This window comes from Arvicola amphibius, chromosome 6 (genome assembly GCF_903992535.2).
Source record: "Arvicola amphibius chromosome 6, mArvAmp1.2, whole genome shotgun sequence".
Classification (NCBI taxonomy): domain Eukaryota; kingdom Metazoa; phylum Chordata; class Mammalia; order Rodentia; family Cricetidae; genus Arvicola; species Arvicola amphibius.
In genome coordinates, this window is record NC_052052.2 from 52,549,932 (window position 1) to 52,569,148 (window position 19,217).

General features: G+C 39.7%; 1 pseudogene; it reads right to left on the reverse strand.

Moving 5' to 3' along the window:
- Nucleotides 1-913: 913 nt before the first annotated feature.
- LOC119817263 lies at nucleotides 914-17,757 on the reverse strand (annotated as a pseudogene).
- Nucleotides 17,758-19,217: the final 1,460 nt, after the last annotated feature.

Here is a 19,217-nt window from a genome sequence, read left to right on the forward strand (position 1 = left end):
GAAATTGAACTCAGGACCTTTGGAAGAGCAGGCAATGCTCTTAACCACTGAGCCATCTCTCCAGCCCCCGTCACACAGTTTTAACATGACTAGGAAAATGACCCAAATGTGTTTTTTGGGGAGGGAGCCTGATTATGTCCCCTATTCTGGGGCCGTGATCTCGTTTGTTGTACAGACTGGCCCTATCTTACCCTCCTACTGCCTCCAGTGCCAGGCTGATGGTGTGTGCCACCATATCTGGCTTTAACCCAAGTCTTGAATGCTGGTGATGGGTTCTCAGCATTAATGAGCAGTTATTTTAAGTAAAGGGTCTTTTTGTAGAGTACTAGCAATTCTTTAAGATTACTAGGCTGTTTATTATTGTAAGTCTGTTCTCAGAGCTTGTTTTGAGTCAAGCATTGGATCCCAGGCCATGATCACTTATCTGAATAGGGGAGTTCTTCATAGTTTGAACACTAATACAAATTACAGTAAAATATACATTTCTATTTCCATTTTCAAGGTGGACAAACATTTGTAAATCTATAATTTGAGCAGCTTAAAGATGTTAACATTTCTCAGTTCTGTTTCTTCATAAAAATTTGGAAAAGAAGTGAGTTATTTTTTTTCCTTCGACTGCCTGTTTGTCTTACAAACTAAAGATCAGTGCTTTAAAATTTCATCTTTCACTATTTTTTTCCATTTGTCAATTTATTGCAAGATAGTATAATTAGTTACAAGTGTACACTGTAACTTGGTTATTTTAGTCAGTCAGCAAGTTGCTGCAGATTGCTTATTCAAAAGCCAAACAGCTTCAGACGCAGGTCAAGGATCTGAAGTACCTTACTGGAGAATGGATTTAAGTCACTAAATGAATCTATAATTTCAATAGCTAGCAATACAGGAGGGTTTTTGACACACAGCGCAGGTCCCATTAGTGAACGGTGCCTGGCTGTTGCAATTGAGAGAGACAGTCATGCACCAGCAGCGTTAGATGTGCGGGGCATGTGGCTGTTGCCTCCTTTCCCCACTGTGTCGAGATGCTCTGTATCACATGCTTCTCCCAGTCCACCATCGTGTCCTGTACGGGAATACGGTAGTCCAGGTAACTCTTTACCTCCTGTACTGTGTAGCCATGTACAGCCATTCCTGGTAAGTGACCTCCATGGCCATAGTGATGTTCTTCTGAGCATCAGAGGTAACCCTGCTTCTGAATCAGTGCTTGCTGTCCCTTTTCCATGAATCCCTTGGTGGTCACTTTCTTTACTTCTAGTTGAACTTTTTTTTTTTTTTTTTTTGCTTACTAAATTTATCAATAAATTCTCCAATAGAGGCACTATAATTTTTAATCACATAGACAGTTAACCCTTCTTGATATGGCAGGGAAGGTCTCTGGGTTACTTGCATTTATTTATTTTTTTTTGGATAGAAAATACAAGAATAGCCCAGTTCCCAGTATGTAGGGTCTTGTTACAGCAGTTTTAGGATAAAGGAACTGGAAGAGTTCCTCAGAAATCAGCCCCGTGTGTACTTTTTCTTCATATTCAAGAAGAGGTGGTAGGCAGGCAATACTGCTATCCCAGGTTGTCCATGTTCTTCAGACTCTATGGTGGCATGCCGGGCCCCCCAGAACAGCATGGTTAGTGAAATTGGGACCCATTCCCTGTTTTTCACTTTTTACCTTAACAAGTAGAGTTTAAAAAGATTTATTTTTTTTTTTCAGTTTTATGTTTGTGTGCTTGTGAGTGCAGCACCTATGGAGCCCTGATAAAGCAGTTGTAAGAGCTTTATGTGAATGCGGAGAACCCAATTTGGATCCTTTTCAAGAGCATTGTATACTCTTAACCGCTCAACCACCTCTCTAGCCCCAAGGCAACCTTTTGAGATGAAAAAGGTTTTTTTTTGTTGTTGTTGTTTTGTTTTCCAAGACAGGGTTTCTCTGTAACTTTGGAGCCTGTCCTGGAACTAGCTCTTGTAGATGAGGCTGGCCTTGAACTCACAGAGATCCACCTGCCTCTGCCTCCAGAGTGCTGGGATTAAAGGAGTGTGTGCACCACCACCACCCAACGAGATGAAAAAGTTTTAAATTAAAGTAGTTTTTAATTAAAAATTGATTTGTGTGTCTGGGACACACACACACACATTCAGTGGTGTTTGTGTGGAGGTCAGAGGACAACCTTCCAGGATCATTTATCTACCCTTTGGTTCTGGAATTAAATTAGGTCTTCAGCGTGCTAGCTTTCGATTTTGTCCACCGAGTCCTCTTGTTGGCCAGAGACATGGTTTTGCAATGTAGTCCATGCCTGAACTTACCATTAGCTCAGGCAGGCCTGAAACTTAGGGTAGTCCTTTTGTTGCTTCATCTTCCTAAGTACTGGAACCACAGGCAATCCTGTGGATTCCAATCACTGGATCCCTTTTTTAAATGAAGTGTTAATTATTTCTGGTAAGCACTCGAGTATATTTCATATTTAGTATTTGAGGTGCATTATTTGAGATGTAGATCCATGGATGAAGCACCTGTCACACAAAATAAGGGCTTGAGTGTGAGTCCCTGAAACATGGAAATACTGTGTGTGACATCCCACCTGTAATCCCAGTGCTTCTAAGTTGGAGACACTTGTGCACCAGAGCAAGCTGTCTACTTAGACTGTGCAGTGGTGAGTTCTGGGTTCAGACTGGGAGACCCTGCCTCAGTAAGTCAGAGAATGATGGATGGAAGGAGATTTCCACAGATAACCTCCAGCCTTGCATGTGTGAACCTGAATACACACATATGCAGACCACACACGTGGTTGAAAAGGTAGATGCCTTATGATGTAATAGGTGTGGGAATAAAGAGCAAGAGTTCAGATTCCATGCTGAGCTGCTGTGTAATCTTGTCCAAATAGCTGCAGAGTGAGGGAAACACATGGTTAGCCGTGTAAACAGCTCCTTGCAGCTACAACAGTCTGTAATTCTAATATAGTAAGACCATATGATTTACGAAACAGAGCTCTTAAGTGTTTCTTAGCCCCTCCATTCCCTTTCTCCTGCAGTTCCGAACAGAACAGCTGTGATCCTTTGTTCTCTGACTCCTTGCTATGAACTGCAGTCTAGCTGTGACTTTCCCTTTACCCAATTAATGTCTTGGTTGTCAGAATCTCTTGGTATGTATATTGCTCAGAATTATTCACTTTTGCCCATAAACTTAGGTTATTTTCAACATATTACTTATCATAAGTAATTTCAAGTTGAGGTTTTTATTTAATTGAATTTTTTTTTTCTCATATGTTCTGGTCACGGTTTTCCCTCTCACAACTCCTCCCAGATTCCCATCCAGCAAACTCCACATCCCTTCTTTCTCTCTCTTTAGAAAACAGGCAAACAAAAACAACAAAACCACATAAATAGAAAAAACCACATATACACACACATACAAAAAGAAATTCCTAAACACAAAATTGGAAACTACAATATGCAGTTTTTCCTCCCAATGTTTACAGTGAAAAAGAGCAGTTTGATATTATTTTGTCCTTTTTATAGCCAGCTATCACTACTCAGAGAAAACCACGTTCAAGTCTTTTACTGTTCTGTAGTATTTGTATCACCCAGACACCGTGATTCTTATATTACTCTGTGATATCTCTGCTCTAGGTTTTATCTGCTGGTCTACTATGGACTAGGAAGATTCAATTTTAGTTCTTATACTGCTTTTCTAGACACCATCTTCCTTCACCCTTCTCATACAGAACACCTCACTTTTTTCTGTTAAAGTTAGCATTTGGTATTTATAATAGTTTGGCTATGTAAGTACTCTATAGCTGGATGATGGGACATGTATGTGGTATTTTCTTCTTTGGTTAATTTTTGCAATTATTTTGGAATTAATATGATTGCCTTATTGCTTCATTTTCTCAGGGTTCTGTATTTATACCCCAATATTAGATTCAATTAGATCCAGAGACACAATGGATTTCCTTCCTTCCTTCCTTCGTTCCTTCCCTCCCTCTCCCTCTCTTCTTCTCTCTCTCCCTCCCCCCCTTCTTTTGCGTTTCTACTGACTCTGGATTGATTGGTTTTCCCTGCTATTGGATCTCCATTTTCTGAACAATCTGTCCTCTTTAGCTTTTGCTCCTCATTATGATGACCCTCCTACTCCGGTAGCTTCCTTTGAAAGACTGCATGAACACTATTTGGTTCATTGGTGTGACTCAATATGACTCAGTTCTACACAACCTTATCAAAACTTTATATGAGAAAGAAATGTGGGCTTGACATCATCAGAAGCACCATACCAGTGCCTTTTGGCTTACTTAAGCTCTTGAGAGTCCATTTGTCAGCTGATTTTTGATCCTTAATGCATGTTGTCTCTTTCACTTTGGAAGCTTTTCGAGTCTGATCTTTAGCCTCTGTTCTGAAATTGCCTGATGAAGTGTCAGGGTGAGGATTTTCATACATTCACTTCTGGGAAGCTTTTTAAGTATTAATTCCTGGGTAAGTGTTTCCTGTTTGTTTTGGTTTTACCTATTTTTCTGGATTATCTGATTTTAAATTCTTTTAATTGCTTTTAATTTTCATCCTTTTCCTTCCTCTTTCTAGTTTTCTTTGCCAGTATTTTTTGTGATAAAGGAAAAATAATTCTATATTTAACTTTCAAAAGATTTTGCTGTTGTTATGTTGTAAATGTTCCCTTTTTAAGGCCGACTGGTGGTGGCACATGCCTTTAATTCCAGTTCTTGGAAAGTAGAGGCAGGTGAATCTCTGTGAGTTTGAGGCCAGCCTGGTCTACAGAGCGAGTTCCAGGATAGCCAAGGCTATAAAGAGAAACCCTGTCTCGATATATATATAATGTATACTATATATAGTATACATACATATATACACACGTGTATATATATATATATATATATTCCTCTTTTAATGTGACATGAGATATTAGTGTCCGTAAGGTAGTGGCTTCAGAATGGAACATGCATTTCAGTTGGCTGGGCTGGCCAGACTGACCTTCATCCTAGTAGAGCAGCCTGTGGTCCTTCCAGGAGTGTGCCAGGACAGTCGTGTCAGGTGTACATATGGAGTCACTGTCAATACCCTTGTTTATTCCGTGCTTTTAATGGTTTAACTGTAATATGTTGGGAATGCCTTTTCTGGTCCCATGTTATTTGGTATTCTGTAGGCCTCTTGTACCTAGACAGACATCTTTCCATTTTCTTCTATGATTTTACTGATAAATTCTCTACATCTTCATTATGGTATTATTTTCTGTGCACTTACTTTGAAGGTTAGATCTTTTCATGGTGTCTCAAACTTCTATTGTGTCTCATTAGTATTTTAAAAACTGTTTACAGCTGGGCGGTGGTTGCACATGCTTTAATCCCAGCACTCAGGAGGTAAAGGCAGACAGATCTTTGTGAATTTGAGACCAGCCTGGTCTACAGAGTGAGTTCCAGGATAGCCAGAGCTACACAGAGAAACCCTGTCTTGAAAAAGCAAAACAAAACACAATTTTTTCTTAGGTTAATTTTATTTATGAGTGCTTTGCCTACATGTAAGTGCACCACATAACGCCTGGTGTCCAAGGAGGTAAGGAGTGGGCATCAGGTTCCATGGAGTTGAAATTAAGGATGGTTATGAGGAACAATGGGGGTGCTGGGAATTGAACTGGGGTCCTCTAGAGGAGCAACTAGTGCTTTTAACTGCTGAGCCAATTCCTCAGCCCCTCTCTACACTTTTAATGTGAAACTGTCCCTCTGAGTTATACTTACTCAATAATATGCTATTAAACATGAAAAACTCTAGACTTCAGCTTAAACATGTAGTACTTTTTCATGCACTTACTCATGCTTTGCCCGCTGACAGTGGTTCTCAAAATCTCAAGTACTTTTTATCATCACAATATTCCAATTATATATATTTACAATGTACACATATAAATAAATGCACATGTAAAAATAGTTCAAAAACTTTTATACACACACACACACACACACACACACACACATATGTATATAAAGGTTCTCTCTCTCACACACACACACACACCCTTAGAAAAACAATCATAATCTTCAATGATGGCTCAGCAGTTAAGAGCACTTCCTATTCTCCCAACATCCACTTTAGGCAGCTGCCCTCCTCTAGCCTCCCCCACCAACATGTGACAATACACACATACAAGCACACACACATTTTTTGTTGTTGTTGTTGAACCAATGACATTTATTGGAGTTACTGAAAGGAATATGGGATAAGGGAGTTAAATTCAATTGCTGTTGTGAGGCTTGAGCCCCACAGTGATGCAGCTTAAGAATAGCGACTGTCTGAAGCCTACTGCACATCTACATGTGGAAGAGCATCCTATTTTGGTGGCTCAGTTTGTCTTGAGTTTCTTCATTTGAGTTATGGATACTGAATATTGTCAGTTTCTGGGATTTCTATTAGGGTGTATTTCCTTGCTAAATCAGCTTCCCTTCAGGATGGATCATTTCAGTCTGCAGGAACCTGTTAGGCAGTATCACCTTTTCCAGGCATCTACACTTTGTCTTCATTATGAAGAATACTGGTTGAACCCGTAAAAATTTTAACAACAAATTTCCTACATTGTCACATTTTCAGAATTTCGCTCAGAATAACAAATTTAGAAATGAAAATGAAAGTGTTTGTGTTTTAACTTACTGACTGATTAAATCGGATGCCACCTTACAGCCATCATCTGCCTCCTCTTCCATATCAGAGTCCAAACCATTGTCACCTTATAAAAAAAAATGAGCTACTGAAAACATGTTTATAAGTCGGTTTTATCATTCTATAAAAGTGCCATCTTTAAAAGATATATAAGTTAAAAAGTTATAAAATATAAATTATCTCTGAGAGTTCGAAGCCAGTCTGGCCTTCAGAGTGAGTTCTAAGACAGGCTCCAAGGCTGTACAGAGAAACCCTGTTTTGAAAAACAACAACAACAACAACACAAACAAACAAACAAAACCTCAAGAAAACAAAAACAACAAAGAAGAAAGTTTCCGTTGGGCTTAACTGAATGACCCAGTTCCTCCACTTTGTTTCCATGTGATCCATTGTGTTGGTGTGTTGGTGAGGCTTTCCGTTCAAGCTTTCATTTAACTGACTGACTTTGGTTTCCGGTACCATTGCTTTCCTTCAGCAATTTATACCTCTTTACTGAATTCTATTTTCATATCTTGGATTGGCCTCTGCATTTCATTCAGCTTATTGTTTTTGTCTTCTTGGGAGTATGTTTATATACTCTTTGAGTTGTTTGAATTTAGTTAAAATCCCTTTGAAGTCTGTCTCTGGAAGGCCTTCCAATAATTCTCACTAGAGTTCATTACCTGTGAGTAACTTTTTGGGGGAAAGTTGTGTTTTTTTCTGTTTTATTATTTTCTTTCTCTGTGTAGCCCTGGCTGTCCTGGAGCTCACTCTGTAGACCAGGCTGGCTTTGAACTCAGAGTCGCTTGCCTCTGCCTCCCAAGAGCTGGGATTAAAGGTGTGCACCACCATGCCTGGCTTTGTGCTACTTTTGTTTCTGCTCTGGGACTTGTACATCTCAAGGAGTTTGTTAGGTGCATCTTTCTTTTTGCTGTAATGACATTTTTCTTTCATTGGGTATGCACAATGTTCACAAGGATTGAGTTGTACAAGGACTGAGCTGTTGTTTTCTCTTGTGTAGCTGGTTTAAAGGCTGCAGGTTGTCATCTTACTTTTCTTCTGCACACTCCCCCCCCCCCCCCCCCCCCCGCTCTTCTCTGCTGCCCTCTGCTGTGCTCTCCAAGTCAGTTGGCAGTTGGAGCCAAGAGCTCATGGGAAGCTGGATGTGTGAGGAAGGCCTTGGATCCAGAGCAGCAAGACCTCCCTGGAAGTGAGATTCTGAAAGAGAAGGGAAAGGTAGCCTGTGTGGTGGAAAGGAACGGGGATAGGAGACTCCACAGTAGTGAGGCACGAAATAGGTCTTGATTATAAAAGAGAAAGTGCTTCAGATTTAAAACCTACAACATAGAGATTTAAAAGGACCAATGTTTTAATGTTTTTTAAAAAATTTAAGAGACTAGAATTCATTGTCACTGTAAAAGGTAAGTGGTTTTTTATTTTTTAATTACTCTACTGTTTTAGCATATCTTCTCTGTAGAATATATTCTTATCAAAGCTAAAAAAATTGAGAAATCTTGTAATAGATTTGCCCCTTATAAACACATTTGGTGTGGGATTTTTGAATAAGGTTCCATTTCTTATATATTTAGAATCATTAGAATAGCAAATTTATATTTATACCTACCATGTTTGTTGGCCTATTATAAAATAGAAGGAAAACTAAAAATCATCCATCCCCTAAAAAAAAACTCTGCCTAAAAGAGATTCTAGAAACATCCATAAGCATGATAAAGTTTTATCTCTCCTAGTGAAAAAAGATAGCTTTTTGTAAGATTTTGCTGTTAGTAAATGTGACATAAAATATCAATGACACTAAGATACCAGATTGCAATTTGATTATGGGGACTTTTACTTATTATTATATAAACCTTTTTATTTCTACAAAAAACCTGTAGTGTATAGAGAAAGAAAAAATCATTTATTCTTTTTCCTTATTTGTAGCCAAATTTAAGAGTTAAAAATAATGTATTTTCTTGTCAAATTTCATATTTATAGTTCTTGCTATTAACATTAAAATATGTAAACTGAGTATTTATGTATTCTGCAGGCTGTAAAAAAAGTTTTTGCTGTGCACTAGTTTATCAGATTGCTGCTCTAATCAGTGGAGAAAACAAAACACCAGCTACATACTGCATGGTTACAAAATTGCGGAGGACAACTCATCCACCTTCCTTAGTGCTTGTTCAGTTAGCTGCCCTAGCCACCTTAAGATTCATCCTTCCTGCTCTGTTGGTAGGTGGGAAACCTGTCAGAATTGGGAACGCTTCTTGCCAGGATATGAATTTTAGTCTATATGGAAAAAGCCTCTCATGTTGCTTACAGGTTTCTATGTTGAGTAAATGAAACCATCTTTACCAGTTCTGGCAGAATATGCTACACCAACATTTGACAATATAAGGCCTGGGTTTTCATGATTCCACTGATGTATGAACCAATATTGATTGTTTTCAAAAGCTTGATAGTCCTTAATGAAGGATTAACATGTCATTGATAGTTATTTTGAGCCCTCAAAATTAACCTTTAATTACGTTTATTGTCGTGAAATTCAGGAACTTTTAAGTTATAATTGCTCTTAAGAGTAAATCATCAACACTGAACACATTTTATTGCTAGTTGGTTTGGAATTATTTGTGAGTGGTTGGTAGAAAATAAAATTTTGATTGGTCTGTGTATAGTTCTTATGAAACTTTGTGAACAGAACCTTTGTGTGAATAGTTAACTGCCTTAACCTGCTTTGGAGCGGCCCTTCCTGAATAACCATTTCTGTCTGCTCTTCCTCCCTCCTTTGGCTCACTTCACTAGTAAACTCCTTTTTCTACATTTTATCTTTCACCTTAATTGGTCGTTGAGGAAAAAAAAAACTTAAAAATAAAAAATCAAATCAACAACAACAATAACAACAAGCAGCCACGTGGTGGTGACGGCACTTGCCTTCAATCTTAGCACTGGGGAGGCAGAGGCAAGCGGATTGGATCGCTGTTTGAGGTCAGCGTAGTCTACAGAACTAGTTCCAGGACAGCTAGGGCTGTTAGACAGAGAAATCTGTCTTGGAAAACCAAAAGCAAAAGCAAAAGAAAAACAAACAAAATCCCACCAACAACTTTGTTTCATTCTCAGTCTGTAAATATTAAGAAAGAGTCTTAGGAGAGAACTCATTCAGGAAGAGACTCTGAGCTAGGTTTTTAAAGTGCATATTTAAAAAGCTAGGCATGATGATGCATGCCTGTTATTTCAGCGCTGGGGAGGGAAAGATAGGCAGATCCTTTAGGCTCGCTTACCAGTCAGCCTAGCTGGTTTAATGGACAGTCCCCAGACCTGAGAGATCTTGTGTTTAAAAACAAGGTGAATGACCTTAGCTTTAATATTCATGAAAACATATGTGCATTCATACTTACACCCACATACGCATCCACAAGGAACTTCATAAAAATAGTAAGAAAAATATCTATCATGAACTTTTTCTGAAAACTTGTCTTTTAATTTGTGCTTGTGTGTGTTGTTGTTGTTGTTTTGTTTTTCGAGACAGTGTTTCTCTGGGTAACAGTCCTAGATTTCCTGGAACTCACTTTGTAGACCAGACTGGCCTCGAACTCACAGAGATCCACCTGCCTCTGCCTCCCAAATGCTGGGATTCAAGGCGTGCGCCCCCACTGCCCGGCTTATCCTTTAATTTTTAGGTAGAAATTTTATACTCTTAGAACCAAAACAGTATTTTAAAAAATTTAGATATATTTATTTGTGTGTGTGTGTGTGTGTGTGTGTGTGTGTGTAGTTTCTAGTAAACTCCTTTTTCTACATTTTATCTTTCACCTTAATTGGTCGTTGAGGAAAAAAAAAAACTTAAAAATAAAAAATCAAATCAACAACAACAATAACAACAAGCAGCCACGTGGTGGTGACGGCACTTGCCTTCAATCTTAGCACTGGGGAGGCAGAGGCAAGCGGATTGGATCGCTGTTTGAGGTCAGCGTAGTCTACAGAACTAGTTCATGGGAAAACAGTTCATGGGAATGGGTTCTCTCCTTCAGCCATGTCAGCTCCAGGCTTCCATCTCGGCTTCTCAGACTTGGTGGCAGGGGGCTTTACCTGCCCAGGGACGTTTTCCTTTTTCAATGCTACATGTTAATGTGTGCGTTTATGTGTGGGTTTATGCACACGAGTGCAGTGCCTACAGAGCCCAGAAGGTGTCAGATTCTCCTGGAGCTGGAGTTACAGGCCCTTGTGAATTGCTAGATGTGGGTGTTGGGAACCGAACTCTGGTTCTCTGCAAGAGCAAGCTGTGCTCCTAACCACTGAGCCATCTCTCCAGCCTTCACTTTTGTTTTTCAGTTAGATGAGATCTAGTTTTAAATATCAATACATTTAACGTTTCTTTTTTGTGAGTAGACCAAACTCATTTTTAATATTCATTTTGAATTGCATTTTGAAGAATCTAAGTTTATTTTTTCACATAGTTACTCAAATGTGGTTCTTTTTTCTCGTCTCTTCTCCCATAAATGGGTTTCGGTTATCAAAAGTACATGAATATTCATTCATTTTGAGCTGCAAGAATTTTTTTTTTTTTAGAAAACCTTTGTTTCCTTAGTTCCTAATTTCTTTGCAATATTGTGGGTGTTGCAGCTGTCTTGTACAAAAGAGAATAATATCGAGAATCCTATCTAGATATAATTTAATGGTTGTACTGATTTTTCTGTATTTCTAAATCATAATCTGTTAATTAAATTAGTGGTATGTAAACTTTTTCACTAAATAAATTATATATTGATGTGTGTGTACACATGCAATCATATTGAGACTCATTTCACAGGGATATAAGAAATGAAACAAAAAAGGCAGACTACAATCTGGAGAGAACACATTTGCACAAACAAGAAAACCATATGGCTGGCCAGTATCCTTATGATAGCAAGATGTCCCACATATAATTAAGAAATCGCAAAATCTTAGTATTCTAAAATATATGTAAACTATGGTTGCTTATCCTTCAGGGTCAGTGAATGTTGGAGGTAGGATATGTTGGGAGACATGCAGAGGAAGTATGTACAACAGGGAAAGAAGTAAAGGCAAACAGCATTCTGCATGTATCATAGCAGGTATCGCATGATAAGTGATGTTTCTAATGATGAGTCAGTCTGCAAGAAGTAGGATTCGTGTGGGATTTTGGCAAGTAGATTTCATTGCAAAAATATTTTGTTGAAACTATTCGAGCTTCTGTTCTTGATTTACTAGGCAAATGTGACATCAACTTGAGGCAGCTGTTTGAAAACACACTATTAAATGCACTTACACGTATTTGAATTTGAATTGTGCCTTGGTTGCAATCACATTCTTTAAGTTTGCTGGAAACAATGGGGATTCTTTTTCAATAGAACAGAATGAAAGGAGTGTAACAATAGAATGAAACAATGGAATGAAAAGAAGTGAACTTGTGTACTTCGGGTGCACAGTCCCTTGCTGTCACTTAAAAGCGTGTGTTTATTATTGAAAGCTCCTAGAGGCCCACAGCTAGTGAGCTGGATTTGGTACTTAAGAGGTATAAATTAAGCAAATCATAGTGTTTCATGTCTTTAATTCCAGTATTCAGGAGGCAGAGACAGGTGAGTCTCTAAGTTCAAGGCCAGCCTAGTCTACATAGAGTTCAGAAAACAGGGCTGAGGAGATGGCTCAGTGTTTTAGAGCACTTGCTACTCTTGCAGGGGACCGAGGTTTGGTTCCCAGCACCTATGTGGTAGTTCACAATCATTCATAGCTTCAGTTCCAAGGAATCTAATGCCCTCTTTTGACCTCCATGGTCAAAAGGGTACTAGGGACATATGTGATGTACATACATGCAGACAAAACATTTGAATACATAACATAAATCTTAAAAAAAAAGCAATGCTCCCCAGACCCCACAAAACAAAAGCAAAAAAAATAAAGATATAAATTCAATGAGAAACATCATTCAGAATAACTGCCTGTTGTGTTTGGCAGATAAGTGACGTAGTTAAGAAATACTGCTTACAGCTCTCTGCTCTCCCAGATATTCTTTTCCATGGAAACAGTTGCTATTATAGGTCTGGTATTTATAATAATATGAATAAGAGTTTGTGTGTGTGTGTGCGCGCACACACACATGTGCATGTGTGTGCGTATGGTTGATTGCAGCTACATGATGAAAACCTTGTGGAGGTCTGGTCAAAGTCAAATTTTATAATGCATTTTTCATGTAACAAGTATGTGCAGAATACCTTATCTGTAAGACTTTCCTACACAACCGTTAAGAAGCCATGCTCTTCCTTAGTCATGAGCTTACTGTCTCAGGCTTTCAGTGAACATTCTATCAGTGCCTTGTTTTAAACGTGGGGTTTGTGTTATTTTGAAATGGAGGATCCCACATATGTTTTCACAGCGGTCCCTGTAAGCATTTCAGTCCAACAAGTCAAAGCAATAAATGTTGCAGATGTGTGACAACATCAGCAAAATAGTAAAGCCACAATGAACTTCAGATGTGATTTGCACGTTTTACATGTGTGTACTCTTTCTTGTAAAAGGTAGGGTTGGAGAGTGGAGAGAATTTCCGATTTTTCTGTTTAATTGCACTAACAGCGTGTGTTGACAAGTCATAAATAACAGCCACTCCGAGGGACTAAATAAATTGGTTTCCACAGGCAGCGATTCATCTTCTGCCTTTCATTGCCATCAGGCTAAGAGACAGCTTCTTTTTGTCAGCTGATAGGAAAAGTGTTTGATAGTGGAACAGCCCCATTTCTATTCTTACAATAGCTATCTCACCTTCCGTATCAGGCACATTGAAAATATTTAAATGCAGTAATTAAATCTCGGACTTGTACTTAAAACTTTGCAAATTTGTCGCCACTCGGTCTGGTACTTTTACGGAATTCTGGTGGAGTGGAAGAGGGCTGGGCCAGCAGTGCTCCTTAGTGCATTCCTCTCACTTTAATCTCCATCTTGTTGATCTTCCATTCACACATGTAAAGGTCACCCTTTAAAAGTGCAGTTCAGGGGCTGGAGAGATGGCTCAGAGGTTAAGAGCACTGCCTGCTCTTCCAAAGGTCCTGAGTTCAATTCCCAGCAACCACATGGTGGGCACAACCATCTGTAATGGGGGTCTGGTGCCCTCTTCTGGCCTGCAGGCATACAGACAGACAGGATATTGTATACATAATAAATAAATAAATTAAAAAAAGTGCAGTTCACTGACTTATCCAGAATTACGATTTGTTGTTATTGAAGTCCAGAAATCATTTTAATCTGGGAAAGATGCTTTTTTCTTCTCCCAGCCGCTGGCAACCCTGATCTTCTATTTATACTTGGGCTTGCCTACCAGGACGTACAAACAGAAGCCTGGAGTGGGCACCTGGCTTTTTAATTTTATCATTCCTCTGCTACTGTCACATGGATCAGTACTTCATTATATTTATCCCCAAATAGTCCTCCATTAGCAGCAAACTCTAGAATTTCCCTTACCGCTAATTAAGAAAGAGCTGATTACAGTGTGGTTTACTGCATTTTCTTCCTATTATGCTGTCATTTAAGAATATTTAGATTCTTATATTTGTCATTTTATTTCTCAGGCCACATTTGGAAGATGTAGGGCCATCATTTCTTCAGATATTCTTGTTGATATTTCTTCATTTTTCTTTGAGCACTCCAATTAGACAAATAGAGCAGTGATTTTAGCAAATCTCACTAATGCTCTGTTCATTTGATAAAATCATCTATCTTTATAAATTCACCAACCTAAGCTGCTGTTGACCCCATTCAATGTGTCTCTCATGTTACACATTGTCGTATTCCCTTTAAGAAAGTCCCTGTCTATTGTCTGTATCTGTATATTGTCTGGACTTGTAGGAATCAGTTCTAAACCTTTTGAATAAATGCTTTGTCCTTTTAATTCTAGCAGTTGTGCCAGTTCTGGGCTTGTTTAGGTTGTGTTGGTATGGAGAGTTTCCGGATTTCTTTGCAGACCTAACATCTTTTGCTTGAACGCCACTCATTCTGCATGTTACTTTGCTGGGTGTACTGCATTTTATTTGTGTAAGTAGTCATGGACCTTTTTATTGAGACGTAGTTATTGTAAAGAGTTTGAGGCTTTCTGTTCTTGCTGTTGATATCTGGCAGGCAGAACTGTGTCCCATTCAACCTAGGGCTAATTATTTCTTGGAACTGAGACACCCTCTGTCTGTGTGAAGCTTTAAGACTCTCTACCTGGCTGTGTGAGCAGGGACTGTGCCTGGCCATGTGGGGGCTACAGCTACTCCATCCCTTCCTTGGCCTCAGGTTGCTTCAGTGCTCAGTTGAGTGTTTGTGGGGATCCATGAGGTCACTTCAGTGCTCAGTTGCGTGTTTGTGGGAATCCATGAGGTCGCTTCAGTGCTCAGTTGCGTGTTTGTGGGGATCCATGAGGTCGCTTCAGTGCTCGGTTGCATGTTTGTAGGGATCCGTGGCAGGTCTTGTTCTCTTTTTGTGTGGCTTTTCCCTCTGCTGCACTTCCTGAGAACTCTTGTTGCCCCAGTCTTTCTGAACTTAAACTTGACTTCCTCAACTGAGGGAGTCATCTGTGCTCTATGTGGGTCCGTTTCCCCTGCTCTGTGTCCTGGACGATCTCGGAACAGTCATAGGCCATTCCTTGGGTGTTCCTTCTTCCCGGAGTCCGCCTGTGTTGCCATTGCTGCTGAATTCAGGACTGTTGCTTCAGTGCTCTCTTTGGGTTTCAGTTGTTCCTGTGGATGAGTAAATTCATTTCCTGTTACTTCATTTTGACCAGAAGTGGAGCTTCCTTCATTCTTGTTATTTTCACTGAGTGCAGAATTCTGCCTTGCCTTCCTTTGCCCCTCGTGGCACTCGGCTGCTGTTTGATCAATTGTCTTCTGGTCCTCTGTAGTCTCTAAGTCCACGGTATATAAACTATTATTTTTGTGTGTAATATGCCAATTTTTGGACTGCCACCCCTAATATTTGCTTTATTTTTTTCTTCTCATGTTCTGAGACTTCAGTTACTTATACATTAGCCTTTTTGACATTATCACAAAGATCCCTGAGGCTTTGTTGAGAGAAAAGTTTTTCTATTGTTCTGATTAATTTACTAGACTATTTTAAAATTCACTAATTCATTCCGATTTTACCTCAGTCTTGTGTTAAGCCTGTACAGTATCCTCTAAAGTCTTGTAAATTGTACATTTCAATTATGAAATCTCCATTTGACTTTTTTTGTGTGTGTGTTTTCAGTGTCTCTATTGAGACACCTGTCACTTCCCTCATCCAGACAGTACTTTACTTCACTAAGCATGGTCAAAATAGCTGTTGCCTTATCTTTAATAGTTCTAATATCCAGGTTGTTGGTTTACCCTTGGGAGTCTTTAAAAGATGACAAATTAATGTAATTTGAATAGATATATCACCACCTCTCAGTTAAGCAAAGGAATGCTGTTAGCACTCCGGAACCTCTAGGGTTTTTACATTTTATTTCTTTTTTGCATTGTTTTTTTTTAAGACTGAGAATACTTAGTATGTTTATTATTCTGTTTTATGTTTATGATTACACTAATCTTTATGGCTATGTTTACAAGGGAGATAAATTGTCCAATTCTTGAGAAAGAAGAGAAATAGTTAGGTGCTAGATGATGTTAGTCTTCACAGCTCCACAATGAAGGGCCTTCACACTGCCACCAGAGAGGCTAAAACTGACAGCCAAGCGGCGCAAGCTCTTTTTGGAGCTTTAGTGGTTGTATTTTGACGCCTACACGTGTACCTGTTTAGAACTGTGTTTCATATCACACCAGAAGAACAGTGAAAGAAAGGTGAAGATGGTTTTGATTTTTACGGCCTATGCCTGGAGTATTAGGATTACAGGTGTGTACCATGCACCCAGTTTATACACGTCTAGACCCAGCAGCTGGGGCCTAATCCTGCATGTATGCTCTCTGCCAGCGCACTACATCCTCAGCCTAAAATGTTCCTAGTATTCATAAAGCAAGAAGTTTGAAAATATTTCAAATATCCATCCATAGTATAAGAAACAATTAACTTGTGTTCTCTTCATATATTAGAACATTAATATAGCAACGAGTATTAGCAAACTGCTGCATCTCATAAGGAAAACGTCACAGCAGCAATGCTGAGTAAAATAAATCATACATGTGATGGACTGCAACAGGGACCTTTCATCAGCAGAGTGATGGTTAAATTGCTGTGCTTTCTTTGTAGATCCATCTAATAGTGCTATTTATGGGTTGTTCTGTATTATACTTCATAGAAACATCCCTATCGTATGTCTTACTCTTTTAGGAATATTATCTATTTGGTTACATTCATAGCATACTAAAATGTAATTATTTTTCTATATTCCACATTTAGGAGAATATTGGCCTTCTTCATTGAGTTCTGAGTTTAGTTTCCATGAGCCCATCCTCGGCAGTCCTAGAGGCAGTATGCATCTCTCTTGAGTTCACTTCATAGTGCAGTGATTTGGTAATATCACCTGTGTGTTGTGTAAGCGCTCCTCTAGATGCTTACATAGGACAATGATTTCAAGACTTTGCAGAAGAAGATTCAGGACTATTCTGATATTATACTTTTTTTTTTTTTTTAAAGAAATTGCCATTGCAGCTAGTGAAACATGCAGAAGCAGAATCGTTGTCCAAGAGTTGTGGACCTCATCATAAAAACACCAATTAAAAGCTGGGCACTGGTAGTGGGCACCTTTAATGCCAGCACTTGGGAGGTAGAGGGAGGCAGATCTCTGAGTCTGAGGCCAGGCTGGTCTATAGAGTGAGTTCCAGGACAGCCAGGGATACACAGAGAAACCTTGTCTCGAAAACTGAAAGAGAAAGAAAGGAAAACGTTGATTCAGTAACTTCGAGAGAAAGGCTGTGTGTAATTGCCTGTCATGGTGTAAGTAACCATCCTAAATTCTGGAGCTTCAAAAGGCAGATATTTCTTGGTGCCACAGTTTCTGTGGGTCAGAACGCGAGTCAGCTTTCCTGGCTTGTCTGGCACACCACCTCTCACGGGTTGTGAGAACTCGGGCTGTGGTCTCACCTGAGAGCTAGACTTGAAGAAACATCCTTTCATGTTCACATCATGAGTTTTGGCAGGATTCAGTTCCTTCTGGGTTGTCACGCTGTTCACCATATTGTCCCAAACTTTCGAGGCCAGAGAGTTGCACCTCTAGATGCTCAAGTCGGAAGCTTGTTGTGCTAGGATTTAAATGGCAGTGACCCTGGCTCATGGAAGCTAGTGGAATCCTTTGCTTTCTTCTTTAGTGACAAGCAGGCAGGGTCTGCATCCATTACCATTTCTGAGCAGGCCTCAGGATTGGGGCAGTCTGCTCTAATAGGGTCTTGGTATCCTTCTCCCTTAGTACTTTTCCCTAGACCTCTTCCAGTGAGGACGGCCTGCAGGTTCTGGCCTCTGCTGTGCATCACCTGCGCTCCCGGTCACTCTTGAACCCATCGGCCTACCCTTTCCTGCTCTTGTTTCCGTCTGTTACTTTTGCTGTCTCTTCACCTCAGCCTGTTCTACTATTGATGATAAAAATCAAGGAAGAAAAGACCACTGCCAGCTTTTTAATGACCCTAACATTGCAATATCAGACATCAGCACTACAGAGTGTCTTCTGATGAAAAGTGAGCCAGATAGCCTGCTTATATGGCCAGAAGAGGGGCGTGGCATGGGTTTTTCATCATTTGCATAAAAGACTATGTTTAGATCAAGTGCAGTCTGTCTCTACTTGTCTACCAAGAGAAAGGCTCCCCTCTGTGGCTGGTATGAAACAGCTTCAGGAGCTTGAGGCTTGTGATGGCAAAAATTCTGGTGCAGGTTATTTGGAGCAGTTATGGCTGGAATAGTGTCTTCCGGGGCTGGAATTGTGCTTTGTCAGCAAGAGATATTGTTGACATGCAGAGTACAAAGCAGCCAGTGCCACCAAGATGGTCCAGCTGGCTGCCGCCAAGGAGGGTCTGCTTGTCTCCCCTGCCTCCACTCTAAGCATCCAAGCACCAAGAAGGAGCTTAATGGTAGTCAGTTCATGTCAGAATGCCCAGCATAAACATCTTAGCTTATTCAAAAACAACATCAACAAACAAAAACTCAGAAAGTGTTTACAGCAGGTAACTGTCATTCAACATGGACGGTGCTTTAACAGCATTAACAGATGCCACTCTGAGCCAAGCACCCCTGGGGATTGGGTCTTTGGGAGCCATCTCAGAAGTTGTAACACTGACCTTTGTAAGCAGCCAAGGGAATAATTTGTGTAACATTGGTTTAGGGTACACGTCAGAGTTTGTCTTCAATGAAGATTTTCCTCTGTCTATTTGATTTCTAATTTAGAGGATATTACTCCAATCTTAATACGTTTGAGACAAACACACTCTTCAGGAGATCTTGAACCTTCATTTACCCTGGTTTCTTTGTGTGGTCTGTGTTGTTTTGGCCAATTATTCCTGGGTATGGGATGTGGCCTGCAGTGTGGTTGATCTACCCAGTGACACTCCATTAGAGAAAATATTTTCCTTTCCCAACAGCTATCAGTTTGCAAATAGCTTATTGGGTAGGGTTGGGGCTTTGTACCTGCTTCCTCTTCATGCTGGGGT